This window comes from Mugil cephalus, chromosome 22 (assembly GCF_022458985.1).
Source record: "Mugil cephalus isolate CIBA_MC_2020 chromosome 22, CIBA_Mcephalus_1.1, whole genome shotgun sequence".
In the NCBI taxonomy this organism is placed as follows: Eukaryota; Metazoa; Chordata; class Actinopteri; order Mugiliformes; family Mugilidae; genus Mugil; species Mugil cephalus.
Genome location: NC_061791.1, coordinates 4,395,734 through 4,416,004, shown reverse-complemented (window position 1 = coordinate 4,416,004; position 20,271 = coordinate 4,395,734). Strand labels below are relative to the sequence as shown.

At 41.2% G+C, this 20,271-nt stretch overlaps 1 protein-coding gene across 4 annotated transcripts in view; it reads left to right on the top strand.

The window, feature by feature from the left end:
- Positions 1–20,271, top strand: part of syt1a (synaptotagmin Ia) — a 191,750-nt gene that overhangs the window by 54,176 nt on the left and 117,303 nt on the right. For all 4 annotated transcript variants that reach the window (XM_047575281.1, XM_047575285.1, XM_047575282.1 and 1 more), the window contains exon 2: positions 5,900–5,955. The gene's annotated coding sequence lies outside the window, so the exon portion shown is untranslated. The remainder of the gene's footprint in view (positions 1–5,899; positions 5,956–20,271) is intronic.

Here is a 20,271-nt window from a genome sequence, read left to right as displayed (position 1 = left end):
GGCATATGCTTGGGGTCTGAGGCTAGGAGAGGGCTGACAAAACCTTAAACTGCAGCGGTGGTGATACTGCTAGTCCAGCCCAAAGTATGGGAGAGGAACATTTGTATAAAATTAGTTTGATTAACATCACTTATTTAGTTTGTTCTTTCTTTGATGGCCAGTATTAGTTAACTGTCCATGACCAAGTCCAAGGGATTGCCTCCAGTTGATGTGTTAGCGTTGCTAGTAGGCTAAACTAATGGAAAATGGAGATCTTAGACTGTGTCCACCTTTAGCTGTAAGTAAAAAAAGCAAAAAGCGCCTCTTAAATATTCACATAAAAACAGATGTTCTGTAGAGATTATTCAGAGTTCGTTAGTTCGTGTTACCAATCAGCAAATCTCTGATGCTGAGCGGTTAAGCTAATGCGAACTGTAGTTCCACGAATGGCCACTTCAGACTGGCCAACTTTACAGCAGAAATAAATAGCTAGCTAATTTCTCAACAACACGCCCATTTAAATTACACCCAGCCATGGAGAATTTTGGGGACGTGGCAGCGTTCAGTAACAAATGTTAGGTCGCTAGCTAACAGATGTTAACTGTAGCCTCAGCCTTAGCTCTTCTCCCCCTCCACATCTTTGTCCAGTATTGAATTAACTGGTTAGCTAAGTTAGTCAGAGACAAGATGGCGAACTCTGGAGCAACCACACTGAGCTTCAAAATAGCTCCACGGAAAAACTATCGGTGATGACCAAAAGAGTCTCAATCTATCTTTATGTACCTTCAAGTGTCTTACCTCTGTCATTAACACTAGGTAACTTCATATGACTGCAGACTTTACAATAATTTTCATTTAATATGATCAAAATATATAGAAACATGCAAGTTTCAGAACATCTCTTGGCTTGAACTGCATCCTTTTCCATTGTACAGTATGTCAGTAGTTTGGCATTGCAATGAGCAGCAGTGGACATGCAACATTTTTTCAGTGAACTAGATATTCTCAGAGATTCTTTGCACTGAATTGTTGTGTAGGAGCCTTGTTGCTGGAGCAGTGTAAAAGCGCGTCAGTGAAATTTCTCGAGTGAAGTTCTTCTGTATCTGTTGTCTACCTTGTGTAGCTTTGGTTCGTTAAGATTCCTTCCCGGATGCTCACTGGAAGCTGGTGCAGTTTGTTTTCTTTCTTTTTTTTTTTACCTCTGTATCCATAACAACTACATACAAACAAAACATCATCTCCTAGTCTGTATAATTATTATTTTTTTCTGGAGAAGAGAGAAGAGGTGTAAACTCCAGATGTCATTCGAAATACAAAACCGTAAACAGTCTAAAAAAACGAATACCAGACAGAGTCATATGGATGTCTCATTACATCCCACGAAAATACAAGTGCCCCTGATGCAAAGGTTTGGCAGGCTAGAGGTGTGTTCGCCTTTTTGCTGTTTGCTAACAGCCTCACTGCTGTGCTTCTGCCAAATTCTTTGAGCCAGATTCAAGTGGGCCTCAAATCTGGCTGTTGTCAAGGCTGCCCGTCTGGTGGGAAGGAAGCAACCAGCTTCGGGAAAACTATGGAAACAGCTCCATCCGGCCTTCAAACTGCCCAGTGAGGTTGATATAAGATTTGGAGAGTGATGAAAGCTCCTGCTTCTCTGGAGTAATATCTCCATTCAGGATATTGGCTTTGAGCCCCCGCCGCTAAACAAAGGCGTCACCATTGTTCCTGAAGCATTGGTGTCCCCGGGCTTCTTATTAAATAGATGTTGAGATCTAAACACCAATATGAGGCTATACTTATTTATTTTTTTAGTTTTTTTTATGAGACGGCTTTTTGTGTTGTACGTAGATGTTGCAGAGTTATCCAGTGTTGCACTATAGGATAATTAATGAGTTGCTTGCAGGATAATAATGAATGGACAAGGTCAGCTGTACATCTCTAAGTAACCTGGCCAACTCACACATGCACAGTAAATAGTTTCAAATATTGTATTAAATGCACCTTTACAAGCAAATATAGGAGAAGTAAACAACTAAATATTCTGCTGGGAAACTTTTGGACCTGGCATTCATTCTTGTGAATGTTACTTGGACATGTAGCACCCACCTAGACCAGGCCAGTCATCCCTACCCCATAGCATTGACACTCCTTGATGGCAGCAGCAATCCAACACTTTAGGAACAACTCAAAATAAACAAAACAAAACAAATAACATGAAGAACAGGCCAAGGTTTTGACCTGGCCTCCAAATTCATTAGATCCCAAAATGAGCAAGTATCTGTGGGATCATCCACAGAGACCTCTCCTCTCAACCCACAGGACCCAAAGCAAATATATGTGCTAATTCTCCTTAACCACATTTCAATTTGGGTAAAATTAAAACTCCTTTAGACTATACCCAGACCGGGCTTTAAAATAAAGCATTCATAACACCAGGTGCTGCTCCTCAGCTGGCTCATACCATCCCTAGGGTGAAGCATAGTGGTGGCAGCATCATGCTCTGAGGCTTGAGTGACCGGACGGGGAAAATACTCAGAAATGAGAGAAGGCCATATAGACTAAGAGGTCCTTGAAGAAAGGACCAATAATCTCAGGCCGAATGGTTCACTTTTCATTACGACTCAAAGCATTTTGAGATGAGTCTCTGACTGTCCTTGAACAGCCCGGACCTTATAGGAGATTTGCAGAAATTGTGAAGATGGAGTTTACAGACACATCACATCCAATCTTACAGAGCTTGAGAGGGTCTGCTAGTACGAAGAATGCAATAACCTGACCAAATCTAGGTGTGCAAAGCCCTTAGAGACATTACTAAGCAGAGTCAAAGCCACTGGGATCAGATCGGATTTCATGATGTGTCAGCCATTTCTAACATATTCTACATGTTGCCTCAACTGGCTGCAACAGTCTTTATATCGCAAAGAAAACACATTGGTGCTTTATCTGCCGCTCCGGTCGAGCTCGATCACTCTGCTGTTGCTTGATGGTCCACAGACGAGCTGTGAAACGGTCAGGATAATAATGTTTGAGCTCATCTCCAGCCTAGACTCCCAGGTCGAATGTTTGCTGTTGATATTAGTGTGAAGGCAGGCCGGCATAAGATGGCTCCTTAGAATACGAGAGCACAAAATGAAACATGGGCTAAGCTGTGATGGTGCAATAGCTCTGATGAAAGCATGAAACAGAATAAAATACGCTGATTTCTTTCTGTCCTTTTTGGGGAAGCGGGAGCAGGAGTTCCTTTTCAGGATTAAAATAATGAACGATTAAGAATCCCTCCATGCCAAATATGTTTAAGCTTAAACTGTACACTGTTTGCCGATTATTTGACGTATCACATTTTCCAGATGCTTCACAAAAGTCAGTTTTGCTGCTTTATGCACCGATCAGGCTTAAGATTATGACCACCTTCCTAATGTCGTGTAGGTCTCCCTTGTGCCTCCAAAACAGTTGTGACTCATCAGAGATATCATCGGAGCAACAGGATATTGTTAGTGGGCGCCTTTTGGTCCTATGGGTTGACGGGAGGGGCTCCTGTGGATCATCTCACTGATACTTGGGCAGTTAAGGATCTAGTGAATTTGGAGGCCAGGTCAACACCTTGTGCTTGTTTTTTTTTTAGTTGTTCCTAAATTGTTTTTGTCTGTGTCAGGCTGCATCCTGCTGGGGATGGCTGCTGCTGTCAAGGAGTGTCATTGCTATGGGGTAGGGATGTCTGGTCTGGTCTAGGTGGGTGCTACATGTCTAAGTAGCCAGGTCCAAAAGTTTCCCAGCAGAACATATTGCCTCAAGGTCAATGTTTTATTTATTTCCATCTGGGATTTTTATGGGATATCACCAGCCTTATCGTCTAAGGTAATACACATTTTCTACCGAGGCCTTATTGTGTGGTGTAATGGAAATACTATTTAAAACATTTTGCCACAGTGTGCCATCCAGAAATCTCCTTCCTAAAGTCAATCGAGTGACCTCAGGGAGTCATTGCCATGGGCTACATGTTTCATACTATGATTACTTCTGTCAGCGAGTTTAATGTTGGGGCTGATTGGTGTATCATCTTTTACTTTTTACATTTCTTAAACTATTATTTAAATTTTCATTCTTTGCTACGTAGATATTTGTTTTGACGGTGTTGGTTTATTTCCGTCCGTTCTCGTCCGAAACTCGGATGACATTTTAGCTGCAGGATCCTCCGTCACCATCACTCAAGGTAAAGGGTCTTTACTTGACCCCACCTCCTTAAATATAGACATGTCCTTAGGTCCTCTTCACTAAGCTTATTGGGTTTCAATGACTGCCGGTGAGCCCAACTGGTATCCCCAGGCATTTGAAGTCTATTTTGGACCCATATACGTCCCAGCGGGTAGACGGTGAGGTGTCTGTTTTCAAGCCCACATGGCTGTTACACATTCATGAAACACCTTTTCAGTTAAAGCAGAGAGTTGGCTTTCAAAGCCCTCCTGCTGTCTACTGGTAAATATCAGCTGCTAATTAGCGACTGTTTATATCTTTCACCGCATCATCTTTTGGAAGGTAGCCGGCCAATTCTGGTACTGATTTTCTGCCTTCACCAATCAATGAACAGATTCTTTCGCTATCCCCCCTCTGTCTCTCTCTCTCCATCTGTAAGTCTCTATCGAGAGACGAAGTGATACATGGGGAAATGTCGGAAGCTGTTGCTTTCATCCACATTTTGGCAGGAAGATTGGGTTTTATTTTGGGGAAGTAGTCTTGGATGTTTTCTGGAAAGGAACTTCAAAACTTTTACTTACACTTGAAGTTTGCTTGAAGTCCTGAGTCCTGCTAATGGCATGCAGATTTTACACCCCCGGGCTCGGTGTAATATTGGTCACCGCCACTTACATCTCGGAAAATAGAATTTCCTTTCCTTAGGAGGGCAACATTTCACCTTTCTGAAGGCGCCCCTTCGCTCCCTTATCCCTATTAATATCCCCAGATTTCTCTTTAACAGCAGCAGTCCTGCAAAAGCCAATTAAGAAACAATGTGAAGCCAGTATACAGCGCAGATTGGCCACGTCAGTGTTGGGCTTCTGAAGGTTCCTAAGATTAAATGAAAAGGATTGAAATGTGACCACCTACCAAAGCAAATGCTTGTGGAACAATTGCAAGTACTTTTCACAACCTTAAGTTCCCCTTTTGTTTCACACGCAGCAGTGGTTCGAATGCAAATTGCAAATTGCAGTGCCTTTCTTCTGATTAATGTCTGTTTTGTCCTTTTGAGCCTTTTAAATGTAAAATATCTCCGCCTATATACAATATTAGTGCCTGTTAAGGCCTATTTTAAATCAAAGATATACACAAAAGCTTTAACATTTCTAAAAGTAGTGTAGGCCAAATGTGGAATTGGGATTAAAGAGGGACTATAAACATGATTTCTACTTAAAAATGGAAGACACAATGTGAAGTATTTTATATTCTCTCCATATCTGCATGGATTACCACATATGTTATCAAAAAATGTCATTGTAGTGAGTTGTAGAAACCTTCTATGCCATCACAACGTCAATTCATCCGACATATAGACAAATAAGAGTCAAACAGAATGGATTTGAAAACCTCTTATCACTTTAAATCTTACTGCTGCTCTATTAATTAGTCGTTAACTAACCATCAAACTTCTGCCTTCAGGCACGAGTAGCTTTTATTTAAGACTATAGCTAATAGTCTGTGGCTAATACCGGACATTAGCAAAAAAAAAAAAAAGAAAAAAAAAGAACTACAGTGACCCACTTATTTCATTTTCATTCACACAGTATATCTTCATGGACTCGTTTGACACATTTTATTACTGAGACGTTCTTGGCTTCAGCTCTGCGCTACAAATGGTCTCATACTATATTTCTCACTTTGTCTTCAGTTGTTTTTGTGCTCGTGGAGACTGACCCTGATGCTTCTTTTCCAGTGAACTGCCATTTGGTAAAAGAAGACCGGAAGAAGCCTCTTCGACTGGATATTGCTGTAAGTAGCATGCCACTTCATCTAATCTATGATATGACCTGTGTATGTCATGGACAGTTTAATGAAGGCCATTTACTGCATACTATGCAATCTACAATTCCAATTTTCCACCAGTTGCTTAATTGGCAAAATGGCTTAATTATATTTAAGGAAAATGACTTTTATTCCCCTCCTCCCTCCCTGTTATTCTCCGATGCATACACACACACACAGTATCAATCAAATCAGTAAATCCAACAGGGAGTCAGGATGCTTGATGGCCTCTGGTCTCATTTGAGATGCAGACATTGTCCTGTTGCTTCCTTTAATGAGATCTGGAGGCGTGCAATCTAATATTCACCACTGAGGCTCCAACATGGCCCCCGAGCCTGTAGCTCACAAAGCCGTGTGTTAATTCAATGGAGGGAAGTCAGCTGCGATCAGACTGACTGGAGTGGCCATTTGGTCTGGGGGATAAGAGCCTTTGTCTATGCATATACTAATAGTCCTTATTTGGGTTTATTCCTTATGGAGTAGTCTGGGGTTAGACTTAAATATGTAAGTAAATATTTTCTTCAGACTTAAATTTTATTGACCATTAAATGTGCAGCAAATACTTTGCGAGGAAATTTTCCCCAAACTTGCTTAAATGCAAATATTTGTAGTTGATGCACCAATTTTTTTCAATGTATGTTGCAAATTGTTGACTGCTGCTGGAATATCCTCAAATATGATGGCATATGTCTGAACTCAAATAACCCTTTTTATGTTTGTATATATTACTTGTAGAATTACTTAACATTTTATTCATTTAATGTAATAAAGATTGTTTTATAAATGTTAAATTTGTGCTCACTCAAAGGTAAGTGTCATAAACAAAAGAAACACAAGAACATATAAAGTGATACTAGCACTGGTACAGTTTTCTTAATGTCACTCGCTTTCTCTAGTTTTCACTTTCCATCTTGTTAAATCAAAGGGCAACAACCCAAGGGATAGGTACACCCAGGTAAGGGTTCAGACTGAGATCAACAGTTAAGGCCGTTATTGACAGACTCCACTGGGACCAGAGCGTCTCACCAGGGTTATTAGGTCTGGGAGGAAACCTCATAGGTCAACAACAGGCTGGTTCCAGCCTCGAACCATTAGCCTCGTTGTTTACTCTAAAGAATGAGAGGCGTCTAGGTGGAGGGGAGTTCGGATTATCTGCTTTTCTTGCCGTGCTCCTGCAGAGACTGCTGATGGGCTCGTTCGTGTGCATGAAACAGAAACATTTGTCTGCATATTGGGGATGGACTCGACAAATCATAGAAAACAGGAGGATAAATGAATGGGAAGATGGCGTGAGTTACCATTTTTACGTTTGGTTCAAGTGTACATCTTGTGGTAATTAACGTACGGTGACGCAGGATTTCCACATTTCTGCAGAAAGCAGTTCTTATAAGGAAACCCGCCAACATCTCAGAAACTGAAGCGCTTCTGCACCGAAAACAAATCCTCCCAGGAACTGTAGCCGACAGGTCAACAGTTAGCGTTAGCAGTTAGCATAATATATTTGCCAGAACAGTGCTTTTTTATTAATACTTGTTAAAACAGTGTCGCTATAAAGGAAGTGAAGATTTTGCAAAACAGAAGCGACATTTCTGAATTTTTTATAAAGTACACTTGCGCTTTGTACGTGTTTCTATTGGAAGGTGTTTTGCGAATGAACTGTGACTCTCGTAAAGTGTTGCGTATCCCATAAGTTTCTGTAATTTTCGTCACGCGAGCCTTCTCTTTGAGGAAATGGACTTCAAACGAAACTGGTCACATGACCTTCTGTGTCATCGCCAGTGACGGGAATTGCGGAAAAAGTGTTTCAGTTGCACTTTTGCGATAAACTATGGAAATCCTAACCAGCCATGGGTTCTCACATCATATTTTTTAATTAATAATAATTAATAATAATGAATATTGAATAAGAAAATGGAATCAATTAATACGTGAACCCATGCCCGCTTAGGGCTTCCGTTATAAACTGTTATATTGATACAAATGAAAAACCACCTCATGAGAACGTAAAAGTCTTTTAGCTTAAGATATTTGAGAGTTTTTTCAAAATGTTTTCATTACCATATTTTAGGTTTAGCACATTTCTAGGGGTGATGGAAACACAATAAGTCAGTGGCTGTGCTGAACTATTTCCTCATTCAGAAATGAAAAACACAAAACAAAAATATAAAGGTCATCTAACACCACCTCTGGATGAGAACTCAGTTATGCCTGAAAAAAAAACAAATGAGCAGCCAGGTATAAATGTAGTGACATACCACCAGGGCTGCATTACCTGTTTGAGGCTCAGATTAAATACAAATTAAATGCCCTGAAACAGTTTTAGTGGTTAACTTCCATGAAAAATCCTCCTTTATCTATTTGTACTTGAGTGTAGTTGGATGACCTTTACTCCGCGCTTGGTTGGAGATGTAAATTTGCAGCTCGCGCCAATTAGCGCTGTGATTTGATGCAGTGGAGCACCCACTCCTCTCTTGACGACGACAGTCCCAGCTGTCACCGGTGATTGATGGACTGTTCACTCCCCACCTCCGCTTGCCGGTGTTCCCTGCTGTTCACGACTCATACCTGCTCTCACATGCGCAGCCTTCTCCCATTAGCATTAGCATATTAATCATCCTTCATGCCGTATGATTGGGTCAAACTACTAGTGCACCGTCGCTACTGTGTTCCTCCCTTAAACTTCACATTCACATGCGACTGAAGATTCTAATAATATGATCCCTGGAAGAGCTGTTTCCTACTGTACCACTAATCCCCCGGGTTCCCAGCGGTTTCCAGCTAAAACAACAAAAGACCAGAAATGCTTTGACCAAATTATCCATGTGACACATTACAAGCTTTAAGAGCTTCCAGCTTCTAAATACAGTTGTTTTGCCGGGGTGATTCATTGTTCCTTCGCTTATAGTCAACATCATTATGGGAAATATTTTAAAAACCCCATTTTCCATTTAGTAATTTGCTAGTGTTTTGGCAGCAGCGTTTGTTAGTGTCTGCTAATTTGCAAGTGTTTTAGTGAGTTTGACCCAGACGGCTCTGTAACCTGCTGGCATTTTCAGCGCGGAGATAGCAGAGGAAAAGTTTGAATTGCTGAATCATTTAAAAAGAAAAAAAAAATCACATTAAGTGGCTGTTGTGGTGTTTATCGGGTCTTGTTTAACTGCTGTAAGTATAGCACTTTTAAATCTAGCTCTTTGCTCTAACACAAAGATGATTCTTTTAAAGCTGTGTTAATTGTATGAAACTCTTCACACTTGTTGTCTCCTAAGTGAGAATTGTTGGTAAAAGTGTTGTGACTTTGTTCAGTTTTCGTGTAAATTTCAAGTTTTATTTTGCTGACAATCGATATTTGCCCCTAACAGTGTTAGAAAATGTTGTTAGCTGCAGCATTTGTAGTGAAAGAGGCAATGCAATGATGCAAATACAAAAAAATGGCAAGTGCATCCAAAACACCAAGTTGAAACTAGGGTTGGTGGAGTTTCTTGACCGGGTGGGGGTTTAAATGTGAACATCTGTGGGAGTTGTTGCCCATCTGAAGCCGTTTTTGATCCCGTTGTTGAATGCCTCCATAATGACCAGACTCCAGCGTCGAAATGTGAAAGTGGGGGAACTTTTTATGCTGTAGATTAATGGCACATTGTTATGTGCACCATCTTCTGAACCGAGATTGGTTCTTTTGCTTCACATGTGGCAGCGACACTTTAGTGTGGACTCAGTTACACAGGTCGTCACCAAGCAGCAACATCTAGGGATGAAAAATAAAATGAAGTCAGCGTAGAAAAGCCAAAAACCGCAGCTCCTTCAATGACCATTTGGCTCTAGCTGGCGAAAACAAGTCAATGCACATAGACCTCCACGTTAAATGGTCTCGATAGTTCCCTGTATAAAGAGCATTTACTTGGAAGTCTGGAGGACAAACCAGCGCCTCTTTGGAAATGCTTATAAGTGACAGCTTTGCCTTTAATGCACATGAAAAGTCAATTAACATCACAAATACATTAGATATTTAGAACAGTAAATAAAGACAACAAATGAGGGTTAGATTCCATCCAATTAATACTAAGTTCTTTTTGGACAGTCCCAAAATATATGAGTATGGTCATACCTCAGTTCCTCCAGCATTTGTTTTACTGGAATTATGGACCAAACATCTACAAGACTAAATAAATTTCCTTTATTTTTCATTTTTAGTTTTTCCCTCTAACATGCTAAAGTAAGATGCGTCACAGAGCAGCTCTGTCGTGGAGCGTGATCATTGCTCCTTGAAACGCCTCGATAACCTGGTGAATTATGTGAAGAGCCACGCCCTGTTCTATTAAACTGATGTATGTGATCACTGGGGGAAATCTCAATTAAATTTAACCTTGTAATTGAACAAACAACATATATAATCTGAGATCCATTAAAAGTTTCAAGTTTCAGCAAAACCTTTTTTTTCCTCTTTGTGGAAGTGACGTGAAACGGGTCATCGGTTAAAGGGACGACGGTTCGCATTCGATTTTTATTACTATTCCTCACTATTACCAGTTTCATAAGGACGCTAATATCTCCCAGAGCGTGTTAGACCTCTATCAGTCAACGTCTCATTCACTATTTTAGCTCCTTATTACCGGCGCAAAATGAAATTCTCCTCTTCTACGGTCAAGGTTGGTATTCAGCAACGTTTCCTTTTCGGGGCGGAGGGGGGCAGACGCCAGTCCTTGTTCCCCATTTTAATCTTGCTGTGCTGCTATTTAATTTCCGGCCCCGTTCATTGAATCAAATCTGAGCCTGCCATTTGATAACGGTGGCGTGACACCAGGCACACTCACTTTCATGTCACTTCCACACTTGGGAACTGTTATGCTGATTTATTTGGCTCAAGAAAAACAAGGTAATACCCAACCTGAACCCTGATACCTTTTTATTGTGGTTACTAATACATTATTTGTGTGTGTGTGTGTGGAAATACATTCTCCACCAAAACAAATGGAATAGTTCTTTTTTTTTGTGCATATTTAGTGAGAAAGTTAAAAAAAAAAAAGTCTGTTACAGGACTAAATCTAATTGTAAGAGCCTCATATAAAGACTTATCTTTAGCAGTCTAACATCTGATGATTGATAGTTTACATTTGTTATATACAATATGTTGAATTTAATGGAATTTTCACTCAACTTATCGCTTCATGTATTTATTATTTATCTGTTTTTGATTTTGGCGTTAATGGTTTTCCATAGAGACAGCATTTAAACACAGAAAGAGAGACTCCACAGGTCTTAACGCAGACAAGTGTGTTCAGTTGTGTGTTAAATTTGAAGCAGCTCTGTTCTATGATAATGTTTCATATGGGGCCAGTTTTATAATTTTCCCTTAATGAAAGCAGCTGTTCATTCAGCCTTGTGTTCCCCAAGCTGGAAGCGTCTTCGTTTTTTTTTTTTTAAACAAGTAAGTTTGATCTTAACAAAATAAAAATATATTGGTTGAATATGTCTATGTTAAAGAATAAATGTCCATTATACCGTTCTTACGGTAGTTTAAAGACGGACATTTCCTGTACTGTATGAAATGTTACATAACATAATCTTTTATTCATTTATTCAGGCAGTAGACACACACACACACACACACACAAAAGCAAAAATATCTCAGGAAATCTGTTCGTAAAGCTCTGGATGCTGTATTCTCTTTACGGTCCTCAGTGGCTTTGGTGTTGCTTCCGGCTGCCACATGGTGTTTAGCATCCGTCGGACGGGGTCGCTTGTCTCTGTCAGTGCAGCTGCATGATCCTTACATGGAGAGAGAGAAAAAAGTGCCCCCTGGATAAGCTTAAGAGAAGGCAACACATGAGGGGAAGATGGTCTGGCATGTCCAAAATGGCCACAGGGAAGCCATTTCCCACAGTGCTCCAATTCCCCTGGGCCCGCGGTCGCCGATCTGTCCTTTGTGAGCCAAAGCGTCTGAGACACATTGCGGTCACCACAGGCTGGAGGAGATATGACAAATACAAAAGGCCGACCAATGTTTGCTTCTCTCCCACAAGGGAGGACCGTGCGGCTCATTGATACTGAGTGAGCTTAGCTGTCGAAGACACTTCTTTTTTTTTTTTTTTTTTGGAGCGCCGTCAAATTCATTAGTCAAGTTTCAGAAAACGGGCATGCGTCTTTAGTCGTAAAAAGCCGAGCGTACTCCAGTTAAAATTGGATGAATTTCAAAAGTTAACTGCCCTTGTAGCGCAGAAGTTCCTGCTTTGATAATGGGAAACACTGATAATGAATCTATTAGCTATTAGCCGAAGTATCTTGTAATTCAGTCAATTACTTTAAACCTAAACCAAATAGAAACCCGCGAAACAGTCGCTGGGTTCACTTTGGTTAAGGTTTTGGTTTGGTGGCTGCTTTGTCCAACTCAGGTCCACAAAGGCTCCAACCTCCAAGTAGTGGGCGGTATACCCGTTCATACGTTCTGATCTGAATTTTTGATCCGAGACCAGACCATTTTCAGTGTAGCGCTTCTAAACACACGGTCGCTGTGAGGCGTGGTGAAGATGGAAACGTCTGAAAATTAAGCGGCTTAACGTGAAGACCATGAAGACACAGAAGAACTTTTAACCAAAAAATATGCTGTGTTGGTTGTTTGGGGATTTTTTGTTTTTAAAAAATCTGACATCAACCGAAAAAAAACTCAACATTTTGTTGTCATGCTAAAGATGCTATGCTAACACGGGTCCATGCAAACTTGTTTTACTACTTATTCTGCAATATTTGCTCATCTTGTCATTCTTAGCCAATCTACTGCATTTATTAATCCCCTTTCTGAACACCTGATTATGCATGAAAATAAAACTACTGTGATACTGTTAGAATTTTGAAAAATACTGTGATATACGTCTTCGGTCATAGCCCCCGGCCCTACCTCCAAGATTTCTGAACTGTTCTTACATTTCATCACGTAACACCATGTTAAAGTAGTCATGCACCTCAAATAATCTTCCTAGAGAGAGCGTTCCATGACAGAGTTAATGCTTAAAATTCACTAACACGCATCATTTCATCAACAAAGAGAAAAGTGTGTTTGAGTGCGTTTTTTTTTTTTTTTTTTGGGAAAATGTGATATCTTAGAACAAATTGAGTCTGGCCCCCCTAGCGTGCAGAGACACGTACTTGTTCTTTGGGTACTTTGGGAGACAGACTTCTAAGTTCAGAATTAGTCCATTTTCTGTTCATGTCTAGACAGGAATAGAAAAGCAACAGTGTGGAAGGGCACCCGCCGGCTCCCGGTGTGTGTGTTAAATTGAAAGCAGGTTTTCATGCGCCTTGTCTCATGGCTGCTCTGTAACGCACAAGGACCAAACTGGATATTAGAATAAAACGCTTCACTAAATCACAGTATCATTTTGGCTGTCAAACTTCTTGCTAGTTCAGGAAGTTTCTGTTCAGGAAATATTAGTCGTAATTTCACTGGTGACATTAACAATTTCCATCATCTCCTGTTATGTTTTTGGAAAAAACAAAACTCAGAACCATGTGCACAGATATTTAGTTGAAAATCAGGCCAGTGAGCCAAGGAACAAGTGATTAAATTTTGGGCGGGGATCCAGGAATTTTGTAAATGGAGCATTTTTGAGATAGGAGCCTATTTCTACTTGTTGTTTTTTGATAAACTGCTGCACTTAACTTGAATGAAACGGACCTGGGACGTGATCCCATGGTTGTTACCCTGTGTAGTTAGATGAATATCTGGACCTTTACCCATTTAATCACTCTAATTTGAAACCAGAAGAGTCTGGAAACTTCACAGCAAGACCACGCAACCTTGGTGTAAGCTTGTTTTTTTACAGTGTCGAGTCGTAATGCTTTAAAAGAGTGGATAGTGCAGGTAGAGTGGGTTGTCTACTCATTGCGGGGTTTGGTTTGACTCCTGGCCTTTTGGCTGAAACTAAACCTGAGACTCCCTATTCCTTCATCTGCCACAACCAAGACCAAACTTGAATGGTGGACTCATAAAAGGTAATCTCAGCCGACCTCTCTCAACCCAATCACTTTGAGCCACTTCCTTCTAGACTCAGGTTGCAGATCGATCGAGGACTCACGCCGCTAGAAGAATAAATAAATATGATTCAGATTCTGGTAATGCGCAAATAAGTGAGCAAAACAGCAACGAGAGAAAGAAACTGTTGGTGCTTTCATAGTTCAGACAACCGGTATGATGACAGAAGCATCCACTGGCCCAACCTACCCTACTGATTGCTGACAAATGTGGCAGAAAAGATGGCAGGCGTCGCATTAGCAGTCTAATCTGTTCCTCGACTGTGAAATATCCGGGGCAGGGCGAGCTTCTCAGACTCCTCTCCGAGCAGGTTTCTGGTGACTCATCATGATGCCTGAGCCCCAAGGCACTTCTCAACCGAGTCAGTTTCAACGCTGAGCAGCATTTGTTTCATGCGCGCACCACAGGGATGCCCAAACATCTGTGTTTGGAGAAAAAAAACAAAACATGTAGTGCCGTTTGAGTGGGAGGCCGTCGGTGTGAGGCGAAGTCTGCGGGTTTAATCCTTCTTTCCAGTCGTCGGGGAGTGTGAGTAGTGCCTCTTTCCTCTTGGGGATTAAGCTTGGTAAATATTCAAAGAAGGCTACTCTCCTACTGCCTCGAGAGCAAACACACTCGGCACATTAAGGACGGATGAAAACAAATGATGCTCTTAAACGTTATCTGGTCTCCACATTCTTGGGCTTTCAATGCTGGACTCTTTCATTAACCCACTTTTCTTTGTCTAATATGTCAAGATAAATAGCAGGGGGGCCGGATCCAAGTGAAAAAAAACTGCAAATTTTTCGGTCAAACTGGATGTTTAATGGTTTAGAAAAATCCATTTATCGTCACAAAGTGCTTACAGCAAACAGTTGTAATGTGTTTGTTCCAGCTGTTAGTCTGTGCTGTGGACATGTCAAGGTAATGTACATGTAAAACGGCAAAGTCTGACTGACTTCTCTAGAAATCAAGGGGCAACCTCAGGGACAGGCCTGAAACCAAAGTCAAAAATAAGTTGTTTAAATTATATCAAGGCTTTAAGTTCTGGTACTTACATACGATGCTTCTGTTTTTACTCAAGAACCCAGCCACCATTTGGTAAAAACAGTTTATTTTGGCAGCTTAGGGAGCGGCATATTTAGGACGTGGTGGAGACCAAACCAGAGCTAAGAAGAAAGAGTCTAATATTCATCAGAAGTCAAGCGACGGTCAACGTTAAGCCGGAATTACAGAAGCCGTAAGTGGCCACGCATTCATACATGTTATTTCCCCCATTTTCCCGTGATAATAAGTCAATTCCCTCTGTTTTCTCAAGGTCTCGACTTATTTATCTCATTTATCTCAGGAAAACAAAACTTTGTTTTCTCGAGATCTCCAGAAACTTAATCGTTATCCATCAAACATTAAAGCACAAAACAAACGGCGCAACTTACAGTGGAACTATTACGTTATTACGCTGTTATTTTACAACATTATAGTGTTTAGGGCATCCAGAACGGAACTTTCTCAAATAAAATAACTTGTTATCTTGGGAAAATGGAGCTTGTTTTCCTGAGATAGCGAGATAAATAACTCGAGATCTTGAGAAAACAGAGAAAAATTGACTCGTTGGCCGCTTAGGGCTTCCGTACATAATCAAATACATATTCAGTTGTTGCTGCCTTGAGTGACAGGTGAGCATAGCTGTCAGCCTCAGTTTTACGTCTTTGTCCATTTTTGAATTAGTCACATCCAAGATGGCAACAGTCAGAGCTGCCGCGCTGAGCTTCAAATCCTCAGGATGTCAAGGCTTTAAACATGACGGCAAAGCTTCGTCTTTTTTAACCTAAAACTCATTATAAACAACCCAAAGATCCCTGAATGTTGTTTTTCTGAGAAGGATTTTGTTGAGGTTTCTGTTCCTTTTTTCGTTTTTTTGCTGAAGACACTCCAGAGTTTAAGCAAAGCAGACATTTGGCCTTCTCGCTTTTCCGCCCGCAGGCTTTCTGTGGATTGAACTGCTAATAGATTGATGTGCTTACTCGGGAGCAATTCGGTCGCCTCTCATTGTGAGCACCGTGGCCCATGCCCGTCGCTCTGCGTCGGCCTCCTAATGACATGCGCCGGGGCTAGCGTAATTGCGCTGAATTGTGTGTTTAGCAAATTTAATCCGGCGAGGAAATGTTTAAACAGAGCGCAGAGGTGAACTCAATCACGCTGATGATGACTTTGCATATCGGAGCTTCTAGATGGATTAGTAAGACTAGTGAAAGTCATTGTTTGCAGCACGTCAGCCGCAGACATGGGTTTGCATTTTCCTTTTTTTTCCATCTCAGTTTGTGTTTATTGAAAGCTCTTTCTTTCAATTCTCAATATTTTTTTATTTTATTTTAGGACACTGGTTTTCAAACTGCTAATCAAAGAGCAGAAAAATATATTTATTCAGCTTTTTCATCCAGTTAATAACCTCAAGGGGTTTATTACTCTCGCTTCAGTCCAAATGTTTTGCACTAGCTTTTCTTTTTCCTTTACTTAATTATATATAATGAGAAAAATTCAAGCCCAATGTAGATATAAGCCATAAAGAACAAGAACAATAGTGCAAGTGATTAGCATAAAATAGTCCCAATTACTCCATGTGCTATGTTCCTATAAAATTAAACTTCAGTGATTAGGAACTTAGGAGCAAAATTGAATCAGCTAATGACGATTTAACCAACAGAGGAGAATGAAAGTTCATCAATTAAACGAGGAGGCCTCAGATGTGGCGAGCCTCACCAACGGGAGAGGGATTTTCTCTGCCTAGCCTCGCGGCAACCTGAGCCAAAACACCCAGATGCTTGTTTAATGCCGCGCTGGCTCACAGTCATCTATAAATTGAACACGGGAGCGCGTAATTCAGGTTGTCTGTTTGTTGTGTTCAAACACCGGCGAAACCTTCTGCCTCCGTGACTTTCATCAACGCTTCCCCACTTCAGGTTCCTCCCTCCGTTATTTGCAGGGCGGCAACCGGCTGAAGGCACAAAAAGCGATTTGTTTCCGATGCATTTACGTTTGTCTCGCAGTGTCTTTGTTTCAGTGTCACTTTGGTTAATGTGCAACTTCATCATTAGCGCCGCGTCAAAGTAGGTTTTGCAGTCAAGTTGCTAGGTAACAAAACGCCTCCTAAGACTGCTGTTATTTCTGAGAACTACGTCAGGTTTTTCACACCTCCAAGAATAAATGCTGTGCTCACAAGCTGCTTTCTTAGACAAATAAGCAAAAAAGAATAATTTATCAAGACTTTAGAGGAGCCGAAAAAAAAAAAGCCTCTGTTAAATTTTGTCGAACACAAATTAGAAATGAGGAATAGTAAGACGAGAATGAAAAAGACGAAAAGATGTAAGATGTGGATAATTGGAGGGAAATGCATTAGCGTGAGAACAAAATGCACTGTAATTGATCAGCAGACAGGTCAGAAAATGTTGTGAGCGCCGCACACAGGATGCGAGCGTTTTAGGAAGAGTCTAAACACACTTCAGAGTGCTTTTAACCGGAGACAGTAAAAGCACCGCAGCCACCAAGTGTCCCATCGGAGTAATTGTCACAGCAGGGGGGGTCGACTTGACACGGCAGTCTTCCCCTTCCAGGCAATTGCAGACCACCGAACTCCTCCTAACTAATCATATCTTTAGAAATGACAGCGGATTCTTTTTATTCATTTTTTTTTTGGTGGGGGAGGTGGGGAACATTTTCAAGCACACCTCGTCCATTTCCACTCACAGATGAAAAAGCAGCAGGCGTCTTTCGGGGGGCATCTGCTCTTAGTAATAGCGGCGAGGCGGCGGGACGAAATGAAAGCCCAGTCGGACCCTTAAATGCAAGGGAGATGAGATGAAGTCAATGATGCCTTTGCCCTTGGAGTCAAGCTTTTTACGGGGCCCAGACCAGCTTTGATCATCTCCTGGAAAGCCCAGGCTGGAGTAGGGTGCATTAAAGGCACCGGGGTGGCAATCTTGTTACGATTCTAATGCATTAGGCGTCATTTTGTAGCCAGGGGATGAATATATAAGCCACAGGCAACGGACGGGCATCTCTCTGATGTTTCCAGTGGCGTTGTGAAATATTAGCCGGGTGATATTCAAGACACGAGACGATCGCGACCTTTAGCTCTTCGGCTAAAAGAGTGTCCATCTTTTATTACTGGGATTCATTAGCCGAGCTCGCGCCTAAAGAAGGTCATTCAGCTGTAGTTAATGTGATATTACAGTGCAGAGTTTTGCCGAATGTAAGGGATAATAACCACCCAGGATACTTTAGAAATACTCGGAAAATGAGCTGTTCTGAAGCTTCTTCTTCTTCTTCTTGTTCCAGTTGCAGGAAAGATTATAAGTCTTCACATGTTTTTTTTTGAAAAACACCAGAAAATGAGGAGTAAAGGAAATAAGGTGTTATTTTTTTTTCCTTTCTGCTAATGGATTTAACCATGTATGTTCCCTCTTAATGCATCAAAAAAACAACAAAAAAACAAAAAACGCTACGAGTATCCAGCTTCACACAGGTGCATCTGGCTCTTCTGCTGCCGCTGCTGCTGCTGCTGCTGCCGCCGCCGTCGCCATGGAGACGACCCCCCTCTGGCCTAGTTTAGTTTGCCTGCCCTTCCTGGCACATTAACATGAGTACAGTTGATACAGTGCTCCGCGGAGAGCAGACGCACCTGTTCACACATTAGGATGTACATCTTGCTGGGATGATCCTCAAGGGGCCAGAGAATATGATACGGCACATTTAGATAGTAAACATGGCCCGTTTTTTTTTTTTTTTTGCAAACGATTCCCTCATAGTAATGATGCATTGACGTGGTTTCTCTTTATTCTTGGAAAAGCCGCCGTAGGGGTATATTTAGAGCGAGGCGTGGCGTGGCGTGGTGTGATACCGCAGGCAAGTAAGTGTGTGAGTAACAATCATCTCGGCTAAGCTAAGCTATAGGGGCACCGCCTACAGTAGATGGAGAAACCATTGTGGGGAAATGACAAGAGAATGAGATAGGAATCAGTCATCGTTAGTCAAGATGGAGCCTGGTCTCAAATGGCGGCCTGCCAGCCAAGTGCACGGCCATCTCTCTCTTGCTCTGGCAATTACACAGCAGACCAGACACATGTCGACATCCATCATTATCACATGGGACCTGAACTGGTCCAGTCCATGAACGGCGCTCGTACGGATTGAGCCGTGCAGCCGTAGTGACACAGTACACATTGCTTGATCAGGCATCGTGTACTGTGTGGCAGCATTCGCCTCCAGCACCGGAATATTCACTGGTTTGAGAAACAAGATCGTTGTCAGCGTCGTTGTCAGCGTCGTTGTCGGTAGCGTTGAGCAACTCAAACCTTCCTGTGTCTTATGTGTAAATAGTGAGAACGCTGCATTTAGCCAGTGATGCTCACAGTTTAGCAAACTCACTCAGTCAGTAACGCGTGATAAAATGGATAACAAACCTGAAATAAATTAAATGAGCTAAATTTAGTGTTTTTTATACAAATTCAAGATTAGCAGAGGAGAAGAAAAATCAAATGTTAGTAGAGAACAGCTGATTGAGGAGAAGACGACTGCAGAGGCAGAGTCAGACTCTACATTCGCGAGATGGACATATGCTCATTATTTTCAGATGGTCGGAGAAAAGGATACGAAGGACATTATGGTTCAGTTCACTGAAACCAAAAGATCTGTGCTCATCGCCAAATAGCACAAGTAATTTAAGGAAACGTGTAGCGTGGTGCAGGTTTCTTTAGGTGTTGTATTGATTTCAATGTGAATACACCTAAATTTACAGTATATCTACCACAATATGTATTGAGCCATGAGCCATAACTGCTCCATTATATTGTACTGTTATTAGCATTAGCCTAGCATAGTCATTATGCCATCATACATCACCTTCTACTGGATGTGAACATGAGCTACACAGAATGAATACGATCTATTGGAAACGCAAAATCCATATTTCAGGTTATTTTGGTGAAAGTAACTAACTTAAAAAAAAGTAAGTAACTTAAAAGTAATGCAATTCAGGACAGTATAATTATAATTACTTTGAAATTACAGTAACAAGTAAAAAGTAACGTATTACATTTTTGAAATAACTCGTCCAACACTGGTCAGGAAGATTAGTATTTTTCTCAGACATATTATAGAAAATGTCACAACTCTTGAACCCTGACCTCATTAATAAACGACCAGGACCAGTTCATGTGGTCTTCTCTCATTAATACTGTAAACCCAACCCCATTTGAGGGAAGAAAGCATCAATATTTGAAGAA